The sequence below is a fragment of the Pleurodeles waltl genome, chromosome 1_1, assembly GCF_031143425.1.
Source record: "Pleurodeles waltl isolate 20211129_DDA chromosome 1_1, aPleWal1.hap1.20221129, whole genome shotgun sequence".
Classification (NCBI taxonomy): domain Eukaryota; kingdom Metazoa; phylum Chordata; class Amphibia; order Caudata; family Salamandridae; genus Pleurodeles; species Pleurodeles waltl.
In genome coordinates this window covers 450,177,971-450,191,340 of record NC_090436.1, presented here as the reverse complement: position 1 = coordinate 450,191,340, position 13,370 = coordinate 450,177,971, and the positions used below count along the sequence as shown (strand labels likewise).

Below are 13,370 nucleotides of genomic sequence, written 5' to 3'. Positions count from 1 at the left end.
AGGCTCAAACCTTTTGCCAGCCTGAGGGATGAATTCCACCTCCATCCTGCAGAGGAGTGGAAATACTTGTAACTCCAGCATTGCATGCGTCAAAACCCCAATATTGTCCATCGGGGACTTCAGCCCTCACCTATAATAGCTTGCCTGGCGACAAGGGAGAAGCACAAGGGTGTTATGGCTGGCCTGTACGAAGTCCTTATAAGTCATCTATTCTCACGACCGATCCTGGATAAGCTGCGTCAGCAATGGCAAACCCCCCTCCAGCAGGACTTTGACTTTGACGAGGAGGACTGGGTAGACACAGTGGAAGCATTAGACAGAGGTAAGCGTGAGGCTCGCCTAAAGTTCTGCCTCTTCAAGCTACTCCACGATTGGTACTGGACCCCTGTGAAACTACATAGGACTGGCCTTCTTCCGCATGCATCATGTTGGCGCTGCACAGCGCTGTGATTTGCTGCACGTACTCAGTAGCTGTCCGTCGGTACAGCCTCTATGGAGAGTGGTTGAACAGGTCCTGGTGGAATCCATTTTGCTTCCAACTCCCTTACCCCCTTCATTGCTCATGCTGCACAATACGGCCTCCCTCCCGGCCTTATCGCGACCGCAAAAAAGGCTTCTGCATACAGCCCTGGCATATGTATCCTACGGCACTGGAGATCCACAACTACCCCCCCGCGCCCGAGGAATGGATTGTGGCGATGACTAACATAGCTACACATGAGAGAGTAATTTATAACCTACAGGACCAGGCTGCCATTTTTGCTCAGGTGTGGGCTCTCTTCCTCACTGGCATCTTGACTGTGCCATTGTCGCCACTGCCGCCCCCCAGCTAACCCCATGCACCTTTCATTTTCTCTTTCTCCCTTCCCTCTCCCTCCACCCCACCCCCCTATCCTTCTCCCTCTTCACTCTCCCTCTCTTTGCTACCCTTGCCCTCGGACCACTGCACTCGTCCGTCTGGTATCACTCTCTTCCTTCACCCCCACCCCTCCCCTCCCACCTATATATATTTTAAATTTTATGTTCTCCCTCTTTTCTCTTTCTTTTTTGACACCAGTTCATTCCCCTCCCTCCCTTCTGTCTCCCCCCCACTTCCTGTTTCTCTCTGTCGCCCCTGTCTTCCTTCCCTCCCTCCCCTTTCCCCTTCCCCTGCTCTTCTCTCCTTCCCATTCATCTCCCGATTAATGCTGCAAGACCTGGACATCTTACCTTTCCCCCATACATATCTCCATAACTCTTGCTTTTCGAATTGCCCAACTGCCACGGCGCTGCTCCCCTTGTCCCCGCATATACCCTGTCCAATAGCTTCTGCTATAGGACGGATCCTGTTTGCGGTAGTTGCACTGCATTTTGCCCACATCAATCCTTGATGAAGGAGGAGATGATACACAGAGCTCCAGGGACCATGGGAGATGGCCACACCTCTGAATGCTGCCCAAAATGTTGGCTGACCCCCTCTTTTGCCAGCAGACTTCTGCAAGGCCTGCATCCCCCACTTACCCCCCTTTGTCTCCCCCCCCCTTTGGTATTGATCGTTCCTTGTCGTTGGTCGCCCCATCCCTGTTATTTTCTCCTGGTATTCTCTCCTTTCTCTCTCCTTGACACCGTTTAATTATATTGAGGATTAAGCATATTTTATGTCTTTGTAGTTTCATCTCCGGCGATATTCTTGCGTTCTTTGGACCCTACTATGCAAGGACTGTTGTCTGTTAGCCTTGTTCTTATGGCTTATTTACCTGCCTCTTGATGCTGTGTTACAATGTATCTTAATTACTATTCTCAATAATAAAAAAATTACAACACAAATAAATATTTTGCCTAACTTAACAGGTGACCAATGCAACATTCTGGAATGGACTAACCATCCTTGATTCTTTCATGTAAGGAATTCTTCCTCTCATTATAGTAAATGGACTGAATCCAGTAACGTTTGGTGTAGTGCAATATATCCAGACCTTTCTCCTTATACTCACCCTCCAAAATGACTGCCTACTTTTTGGAATTGGAATGAACCTTTTATCACCCTATTGAACCAACCTCTTAACTTCTCCATTCCTACTAGGAGGATAACAGAATGTTAAATTGTGTTCAATTCTATTGCGCAAAAGAAAATCTTTCATGGTTTCAGTCCTGAATTGCACCACATTGTCTGCCACTACTCGTTTGGGAAGTCCTTAACTCTGGGACATCTCATCTAAGAACTTCACCGCAGATTCTGCATTGGCATTGCATACAAATTCCACTTCTAGCCAATTCAAAAATGTAATCTACAACTACCAGCACATACCAAGTACTACTGTCTTCTTCACATATTGGACCCATAATACCCACCCATGTTATTTGCGGCCACAGTATGAGATCTAAGGGTGACCTAGTGACTTGTCAGCTTCTTAACATTTCTAATTTATACTCTCTATTCTATAACCTCATCCATCCCTTGCCACTAGTAAGTACCTTTGACTTTCCTTTTACTTTTCACAATACCTAAATGTCCATCTTGACATAATTTTTAAATTTTATTTTTCAAATGCTTAGGTGGTACAATACTTAAACAGCTCAAAAGATTTTCCATCCTTGACTGTCAATTCATTACGTATTTCTCAGCAACTCTTATGTTGATGCTTCAAAACTCTTTTCAGGCCAAACCTTCCACCGTATATTTTTAACAGATTCCAAAACAACATTTTTCTCACACACCCTGCTACATTTCTTCCACAGTTGTTGCCTTCATTTTTTTCCTCATTTGTCCATCCTACTCTAAATTCTACACAATTACTCTTGGAAATGTCTTCCATCTGTAGAAAAAGTCTGCTTAAACAATGAGTCACTCTATTTTTATGCCAGGTAGATAACACAATTTGTACCAAAATTCCATAACTCACACAATCTAGCAATCCTAGAGGTGGTGTTGACCAAACCTTCTGGAGACAGAACTTTAAACAAGGGTTTATGGTCACACCTAATTTCTGCCTCATACACCCAAATTATATTTCTGAAATGTTCCAACCCCTGACATAAGTTGTACATTTTTTTTCCAAACAATTGACAGACTTGGCTTGAAATTCGGCTTGACAAAGGAACCAATGTTATTCATCCTTGCTGTTGCGAGCGGGAAATCCCTTAATAGCACGCAGAAATACTTCCTTCGGTTTTATGCCTTCTGATGTAACCTCATGGCCCAGATATGTCAAACCTTTCGCTTTAAATTTACACTTTGTAAATTCAGCTGTTAAACCACGATCTCGTAAAATCTTGAGTACCTTATACACTCTCATTATATTGTTCTTCACTTCCAGCATAATCAATGTCATCCTGAAAAATAGTGCAAGTTACACATTTAAACAATCTATATATCAGTTTATGAAATACGGCTGGTGCCGACGCAACACCAGAAGGCATCTTAAATTCACTTCTTACATTGTCACTCTCATTAGTTACAGGAACTTGCTGTTCACAGTTTGGATACAAAATAATGTCCAGTGCCCTCTGATCAACCCAACCTAGGACAGAGGGACCATACTCTGCTACATAGAGTTTACTAACAGCTCTTCTCCCCTTAAATTCAAATATTAACTTCCTAAAGACTACCACAGGAATGGGTTCTCCTTTGAAACTTTCAGGAGCAACATCTGACGACTTTACATTTTTGCCCAAACTCCCAGCAAATTTTTCATTTCAGATTTTCTTGTCCACAATCTTGTGTGGTGACCCGGAATCTGCAACTATACATAATCTCGACACCACCAATTTTTATATTGCAGACTGGTTTGTTTCTGGATTGTTTAGAGAGCATATTTACACTATCATTCCCTTCTACTATGCCTAATACACAGCCACCATTACCAACAGAATATTAGTCAGTAGATTTATCTGAACATGAGTCTGAGTCAGAATCAGTCCCATCTTGGACTAAATTCACTTTCCTTCCAATTTTGTTCTTCCTACCTACTTTAGCAAAGTGCCCAATTAATTGACATTCACCACATTTTGGATTGTGAGCTGGACATTTCTTAATGTAGGCTAGGTGGTCTTTAGTACCACACCTGTAACATCTCCTTTCCTGTTTTTTAGATGGTACTTTATTTTACTGTCCACCACTTCTCTGACCTCTTTCCTCTTCTTTTGTTTGATTTTTACATACAACCTTTTTTTGTTCTTCTTTCTGTTTTGTCTCAGCTGCTTTGGCACATTTAGTTGAGAGCTCTGCCTTCTTGACCACTTGTGGTAACTTCACTGAGTGGTGCCTCACCATAAATCCATAACCTCTCCTGCACATCTTTGTTATGTACATGCATTATTATTTGATCCCCCCCCACCAATTAATCAATCAATGATCCGAAAATGCAGGTGAGAGCTAGTTTCTTCAAGGTAGAGACATGTTCCTCGGTAGGTTCTTGTTTGTACTTAATAGTAAAGAAATTATGTCTGTCAATTGCTATGCATACTGACGCAGAATAGTATTTATCCAAATCTTTGAAAGCATTTTGAAAGACATCAGTTTCACTTGCACTACGGTTTTTTTTCTCCATCACATTATATACAGTCAGTCCCTAACGTCCTAGTGAATGCAGTAACATTTTTTTCTTTTCACCTTGTGCTAATTCCTCATCCTCAATCTTCTAAGAAGTCTTTTCGGAGTCACGGGATCGAGTGACTCCTCCCTTCGGTTCCATTGCGCATGGGCATCGACTCCATTGTTAGATTGCTTTCTTTCCGCCGTCGGGTTTAGATGTGTTTCCTCTCGCTCCGAGATTTCAATTCGGGAAAACTTTAGAAAACCTTCCTTTTCGTCAGTGGTGTTTCGATCACGTTCTCCATCTAGCATTGAACCGGTAGTACCGTTGGAAAATCACTTTGTTCGCCCTTCGGTGCGGGCGCGCCCAACTCAGGCCTATTCGGGCCTACTGCGTAGTAAAACTATAAAGGGCTCAATTTCGGACTCCAGCAGGAAACACCAAGTTTTGGAGTCAAAAATTCGAAAGGCAGCTTTTGAGCCGAGACCTTCCACATTTTCGGTACCGAAAAAACAACAGACTTCGGAACCGAAAAAGCCATCATATACAGAGGAGCAAGGACTTTCCAATAAATTAGTAGAAAACCATAAAACCTCTGAGGAAGAGTCGGACATTGAGCCCATTCTACAAATTATGGATGAGAGACAATCTAGAATACACAGTCACAAAGAGACAGGAAGGACCATTATTATTATTATAGCAACTCCTTTAAAAACAAAAAGAAAGCTGGCATTCCAAGAACTGGACACTGCATAGCCACCAGCAAAAGTGCGAAAGCAGAAGAAGCCAGTACCTCCTCACTCTTCTCCTCCTCATTCTCCACAGCTATCTGTCTCGCCCTCCACCAATGCCTTCTCCATCACACACTTTTTATTCGCAAGAAGACCTAGTAGATCCATGGGACCTTTATGATCCTGATCCCATCCCAGATAATGACTCTGATACTTACCCATCCAAACCATATCCACCTGGGGATACCACAGTATACAACTAGGTCATAGCCAGGGCTGCAGCTTATCATGGGGTAACAATGCACTCTGAACCATTGGGAGAAGATTTGTTATTTAATACATTATCTTCAACACATTCTAGGTACCAGTGCCTCCCAGTGGTACCGGGCATGGTAAAACACGCAGACCAAATTTTTAGTGAGCCTGTGAAATCAAGAATCATCACACCTAGAATAGAAAGAAATATAAGCCTGCACCCTCTGACTCAGATTATGGGGCTTATTACAACTTTGGAGGAGGTGCTAATCCGTCCCAAAAGTGACGGTAAAGTGACGGATATACCACCAGCCGTATTACGAGTTCCATAGGATATAATGGACTCTTAATACGGCTGGTGGTATATCCGTCACTTTACCGTCACTTTTGGGATGGATAAACACCACCTCCAAAGTTGTAATAACCCCCTATATTATTCATCAGGTGCCTCCAGATTCAGTGGTGGTTAGTGCAGCATGAAAGAGGGCAAATAGCCAGTCTTCAGGAGATGTACCCCCTCCAGATAGAGAGCAGAAGATTTGATGCTGCAGGGAAAGGAGTTACTTCCCAAGCAGCAAATCAATGGAGAATAGTTAATTCTCAAGCACTGCTAGCCCGCTATGATGAAGCTCACTGGGATGAGGTGCAGGATATTATACAGCATCTCCCAAAAGAACACCAAAAGCGGGCACAACAAGTGGTAGAGGAAGGGCAAGCCATTGTAACAATCAAATAAGATCTGCCCTTGATGCTGCTGATACAGCTGCAAGGAGCGTTAACACAGCCATTACAATCAGAAGACATGCATGGCTACGCTCCTCTGGTTCTAAACCAGAAATTCAACAGGCTGTGCTAAACATGCCTTTTGATAAAAAGCACCTCTTTGGCCCAGAAGTGGACACTACAATCGTGAAATGAGGAAAAGACTCTGATAAAGCAATGAGTGCTCTGTACACCACACCATACAGCGGGTCATTTCGTAGGCCTCAGTTTCAATCTTCTGAGTCTTCTACCTCACAAAGCAGCCATCTCAAACCCAGTACCATACAGAGGTCAATACTCTAGAAATAGAGGTAAATTCCAAACCTCTAATCAGCCAGCTACCCAACCAAAGCAATGACTTACTTCACTCCCTTCCACTCCATACATCTCCTGTGGGGGGAAGACTACAGCAGTTCCACTCTCATTGGCAAAATATCACCACAGACAGTTGGGTATTATCAGTTATCTGCAATGGCTATTGCCTAGAATTGATAAACACCCCTCCAAATATTCCGCCAAGATATCACAAATTATCCCCAGAACATACAGTTCTGCTACAACAAGAGGTTCAATCTCTACTACTCAAACAAGCAATAGAAGTAGTTCCACAGTCCCAACAAGGAACAGGGGTATACTCTCTATACTTCCTAATTCCCAAAAACGATGGCACCCTCAGACCAATATTAGACCTCAGGCCCCTCAATCTCTACATCTTGTCAGAGCATTTTCACATGGTAACTCTGCAAGATGTTATCCCACTGCTACAAAAACAAGATTTTACGACAGCTCTAGACGTAAAAGATGCGTATTTCCACATACCCATCCACCCAGCTCACAGAAAATATCTCAGGTTTGTCATAGCAGTAAAACACTACCAGTTCAAAGTGTTACCATTTGGCATAACAGCTCCAAGGGTGTTCACAAAGTGTCTAGCGGTAGTAGCAGCATACTTAAGAAGACAACACATCCATGTCTTTCCATATCTAGATGATTGGCTAATAAAATCAAACAATCATACACAATGCCAAAAACATACACGTTATGTGATAGAAACTCTGCACACCCTAGGATTTTCTATAAAGTACCAAAAGTCACACCTTCAACCATCACAAGTACAACTGTATCTAGGTGCTATCCTAAATACTCAACTAGCTCTAGCATATCCAAATACCCAAAGGATACAAGGTTTCCAAAATCTAATTCCACTCATATAGCCAAATCAACAATACACTGTAAGATTTATCATGAAGATTTTAGGAATGATGGCATCTTGCATAGCAATAGTTCCACATGCAAGATTAAACTTGAGGCCCTTACAGCAGTGCCTTGCACAACAATGGTCACAGGCACCACAGTCAACTTCAAGATCTAGGGGGTCATTCTAACATTTGTGGGCGGCGGGCGCCGCCCGCCTGGCGGGAACCGCCAAATGGCCGCTCCGTGGTAAGAAGTCCGCTGGGGCCATTCTGACTTTCCCGCTGGGCCGGCGGGCGCGGCCCAGCGGGAAACAGGCCTGCAACACAGAAGCCGGCTCCGAATGGAGCCGGCGGTATTGCAGGTGTGCGACGGGTGCAGTTGCACCCGTGCGATTTTCACTGTCTGCTATGCAGACAGTGAAAATCATGCTGGGGCCCTGTTAGGGGGCCCCTGCACTGCCCATGCCAGTGGCATGGGCAGCGCAGGGGCCCCCAGGGGCCCCACGACACCCGTTCCCGCCATCATGTTCCAGGCGGTAAAAACCGCCAGAAACAGGCTGGCGGGAAGGGGGTCGGAATCCCCATGGCGGCAGCGCTGCTTGCAGCGCCGCCATGGAGGTTTAGCCCAGCCAGGGGAAATCCGGCGGGAAACCGCCGGATCCCCTTTTCTGACCGCGGCTTTACTGCCGCGGTCAGAATGGGCTATGAAGCACCGCCAGCCTGTTGGCGGTGCTTCAGTCGTTCGTGGCCCTGATGACCCCCCTAGTGTTGATGGGGCTCCAACCACATATGTCCCTTCAATGGTGGAATCGCAGCAGTTTAATGAAGGGGTGGTCGTTTCAAGACCCTGTGCCTCAAACCATAATTATAACAGATGCATCAATGATTGGTTGGGGAGCTCACCTAAACAATCACACCATTCAAGGGCAATGGGATGTCAAACAGAAACAGCTACACATAAACCACTTAGAATTATTGGCTGTATTCCTTGCCCTAAAAGCATTTCAACCTCTTCTCAAACAGAAGAATGTTCTCATAAAGACAGGCAACATGACAACCGTGTATTATCTCAACAAACAGGGAGGGACACATTCATCTCAACTGTCCCTTCTAGCCTAATAGCATATAGTACATTCCAGGAATAGACAATTAGTTGGCAGATGTCCTCATCAGAAATCACCAATAAACACACGAATGGGAGATTCACCCCCAAGTACTTCAAAAGTACTTTCAAAAGTGGGGAACACCAAACATAGATCTATTCGCAACAAGCGAAAACACAAAATGCCAAACTTTGCATCCAGGCAACCACATCCCCTGTCTAGGGGCAATACTCTATGGATCAGTTGGTCAGGGATATTTGCTTACGCTATTCCCCCTCTCCCACTCCTTCCATTTCTGGTCAACAAGTTGCGTCTAACGTCACTCAACATGATACTCATAGCACCAACATGGGCATGTCAGCCTTGGTACACAACCCTACTAGACCGGTCTGTAGTACCTCACTCCAAACTCCCAAACAGACCAGATTTGTTAACACAAAACAAAGTTCAAATCAGGCATCCAAACCCCAATGGATTGTTAGATATATACAAACTTGTTATATCAAAGCAAAAAGACAACTTTTAATCACTCCTAAAGTACATTCTACAGGAAAGAAAGGTGCAACAATGGCTCTTTTTTAGGAAACATACCAATGGCTGATATTTGTAAAGCAGCTACATGGTCAACCCGTCATACATTTACTAAACACTACTGTGTTGATGTTTTCTCACAATAAAAAGCCACTGTAGGACAAGCTGTCTTAAGAACATTATTTCAAACAACTTCAACTCCTACAGGCTAGCCACCGCTTTTTGGGGAGAACTAACTGCTTTGTAGTCTATGCATAGCATGTATATCTGCAGCTACAGGTCATTGAACAGAAAATGTCACTTACCCAGAGTACATCTGTTCGAGGCATGTAGTGCTGCAGATTCACATGCACTCTCCCTCCTCCCCGGAAGCCTGTAGTCGTTTAAGTTATTAACATTTGTACATATGTATATACATTTACATTTGCATGGTTATCTTTTTTCTCTTATACACTCACTCCTTTCTTCACCCTCTGTGGGAAAACAATCTAACAATGGATTTGATGCCCATGCGCAATGGAACCGAAGAGAGGAGTCACTCGATCCTATGACTCCGAAAAGACTTCTTCGAAGAAAAATAACTTGTAACACTCCGAGCCCAACACTAGATGTCGATATAGATATGCATAGCATGTGAATCTGTAGCACTACATGCCACGAACAGATGTACACTGAGTAAGTGACATTTTCCATGTATACCTTCTAGGGTTGCACAATATAAACAGCGCATGCAGCTGCACTCTGGGGATCATATTATTTGAATGGAGTGCTGTATGAAAACAATTGGTGGCATGTAACATTGTGCAATGACAAATTTTAACGCGTATGAGGTCTGGATGTTTAATGTGATGGCAATCACGCCAGTGCTCGAGACAGTGACGTCACACGCAGATCAGCAGTACTTCCACATGCTGAGCAGTGTCCCTAATGGCTACAACTAAACTGTGCCGCAGTCTAGATGTTTAACTTGATGGCGATCACATAAGTGCTCAAGACTGGATCGTCATGCACAGATCAGCAGCACTTCCACATGCTGAGCAGTGTGAGTGTGGGTTAACAAGCATAAAAGCGGTGACACGTCACGAAGGGTTTCAGTAAAGGTGAAGATTTATTTCTGTTTGAGAAATAACCATAAAGAGCCACGGCGTCTCTGATGTCCAGACAAGACGGCAGTTGCATTGTTTTCCTCCAGGCAACAAGAGACACAATTTCTAAGATACACAATTGAACTGGCTTACATCATGATATTCCAAATCGGCACGATGCAAACCATGTTACTAAGAAATAACAGGCAACAACTGAAACTTACAACTAAACAACACTACACAATGTCCCTTGAGGATATAAGGGCTGTAGACTTGTTGCCTATTTGTAGTAAATTACTTCGTAGAAGGTAAGGCTTGACATCCGACTTAAAAAAAAAAAAAATGGAACTGTACAAGGCACACACTTTACACAATTGCCCCCACTGAGCAACTGGCATTCCTGGAATGCAGAAGCTCACAAGAGTAATACATATGAGATTTCTATACTACGTAATACAATTCCAAACCTAGATCGATAAAACATTCAAGTACAAACACAACATGGACACTTTTTGGTACTTGCAAGTACTGTACTGGTTAATTGTTTTACTAATTAGCATTTGTCTTTTTATTATTGAATACATTTGTTTATGTAAATGTCTTGTTTGAAGCACACATCTACTGCCACAACTACCATTAATTGTTTGCAATGAATTTGGCAGTATGTTCTGCTATGAAAATTAAATCTATAATCATGTCACTGCTGCCTTTAAATATCCTTTGTGTCCAATTTTCTTTTTTATTTTTATTTTATTTTTTTAAATAATGCCCTCCCTGATGCTTCATAAATATACCGTTCCTTTATTTTTCAACGTTGTGGTGTGTTCATTTCCAAGAAAAGACTACACCAGCTTCTTGTAATACCGAATGGATACCATTAAGAAATTCCAGACTGGAGCTCCCTTACTCAACAAAGGAGATGTAGTGTTCTCTTTCCTGAGATATGTAATATTAGCCTTCCTTTACTAGCCCTAATCAGTTTAAAAAAAAAAAATACAATATGCTTCCTCTTTAACCACCTATAGGGTAATATGCCCCTCTGATCAATTGCCTTTCGCTACATTAGGTAGGCGGAGAATCTAGGTGCTCTTTTTTTATACATAAATCATCTCTCTACTCTCATGAAATAGAAAAACGTGTAAGAGTGCAGAAAATGATTTTTGATGTGAACAAAATGATGCACAATTAGATGTTTCCTTGTGAGTAGTACCAGTAATGCCACATTAGAATTAGAGGATCCTAGCTGGGACACATCTGTACTATATCACATCACAGATCTATAAAACTTCTGAGAAGTTTCCAGAAACACCTTTTGAAAATGTATCAGTCCTTCTGAGAACTGGTGGGCAAGATTATTTCATCAAACATTGTGGAACAGAGAGCCTCAACTAATGATTGAAGGTACAGCGTGTAGTGCATAATGCGTAAGAATAGGAAACTATAAATTAAATGTAACAATTTTGATTTCAGTCACATTTAAGTCATATTGGAATCTAGGACTTAACGTTCTTGATTATGTACGCGTCTGAATAATAGTAACATTTATGTGAATGTAGTTCAATGAGTTTATCTAATGTGAAGATGAAACATACTTTCTCTTTTACAGGGTTTGGAGGTTCTTTCATGGCTCCTTCTGCAGCTCCAATAACTCCAGCTCAGAATAATGTATTGCAGACTAACTTTTATGCAGCTTTTGGAGCAACCCCTGCAACTGGTGGGAGCTCATTTGATCCATCAGGTAAGGAAGAGATTTCCACATAAAGAATATTTACAACCGAAAACAAATCTGTGTGTTTGCAGTGAAGTTATTGTCATCACTATCCAGAGAATTTGACTTGTTTTCATTACTATCAAACCAGACTCCACTTGTTTTATTCTTCTTCTGTAGTCCCAATTGCAAGTTTATTTCCTATCACTTTACTTTCCAATTACTTTATTTAGATATTTGAAATGTATTTCTTTGCCCTTAAGCACTGTCATCACTTTAACTTCTTGTCCACCCATCCATTCTGAACTCTGTTTTATTATGTTCAGTCTTCTGCCTCTGTCTGCTTTCCAATGCGCTCTACTGAGTCTTTCTTCATATGTAGTGTCTTTTCACGTTTTGCGCTTCATCCTTATAATAGATGTCTCCAAGATGTTGTCACTTCATTTTCTACAAATTTACATTGTAAAGAAAATATCTAAAATCCCCTGCTTTATGTTTCCGTCCAGGACTCTTCCTGTAGGACCCTAACCACCAATAATGTCATTGCTTGCATGACTGGCACATTGCAATGTTACATAGAAAAAAGAGAAACGTCAAGAGTTAGGATGTTCAGCTTGCATTGTCAGTTTGTTTTACGGTGTCACTGAGCATTGGATCCTGGATTTTCTTGTGATGTTTCTCTAAAATTTCCCATTTCTCCTTTTGAATAAGCTCACCTTTGAATTTGCATCAGCACTGCAAAGGTATTAAATCTGAGTACTTGCATGGTAATCTTTCCAGCTTAATAACTCCAGTGTTTTAAAGCACTATTTGCAGAGAGAGGGTTTTTTCTTCATAACTTTTGTAGTGGCACGTATTCATCCTCCCAGGACACTTGAGCATGACAGTTTTGCCATTATTGTTCCAAAGTCCAGGGCATCAGAGGATTTCATCAGAGGTCTGCTGATAATCGGTGCTCATATAAGAACTTTCCCAACAATTCCGTCTGTGTCCAGACTCAGGATGTGGAATCTTTGGCATTCAGTTCTACTTCTTCTTTACAGCCCTCCTGATGGAATCAAGTATTTTAAACAGCAGGAAAGGGCTTGGAAAACTCTGACCTCAACAGGATGTCTTCATTCAGTAACCATCTCCTCTCTACCAGCACAACTTTTAGCGCTTATCGATGATTACACTCTTATAAGGCATAGGAGTAAGTACCATGCATCTATATATCCCGCCTTGGAAGGATGTCCTGATAATTTGTCTTATCAAGCTCCTTGTTAACTTGCCTCAAGAAAAGAGAATTGGTGTGGGCACAAAGACTTGGTTTATTGACTTTTCCATACCCTTCCTGTGGTAGCTTCATGCCATTGTCAGCCCTAGAGCTCAGAACATCCTCACAAAGCAGCCATTCATGGGAAACATAATGTGTCCCACTGTTGATGCACATTAAATCACTTATATGGTTTGTAACCTCATATGGAATGTGTATTAAATGTCTTT

The 13,370-nt window shown here is 42.4% G+C and overlaps 1 pseudogene; it reads left to right on the top strand.

The window, feature by feature from the left end:
• The window catches only part of LOC138297398 (clathrin coat assembly protein AP180-like), a 273,071-nt pseudogene that overhangs the window by 87,752 nt on the left and 171,949 nt on the right, over positions 1-13,370 (top strand).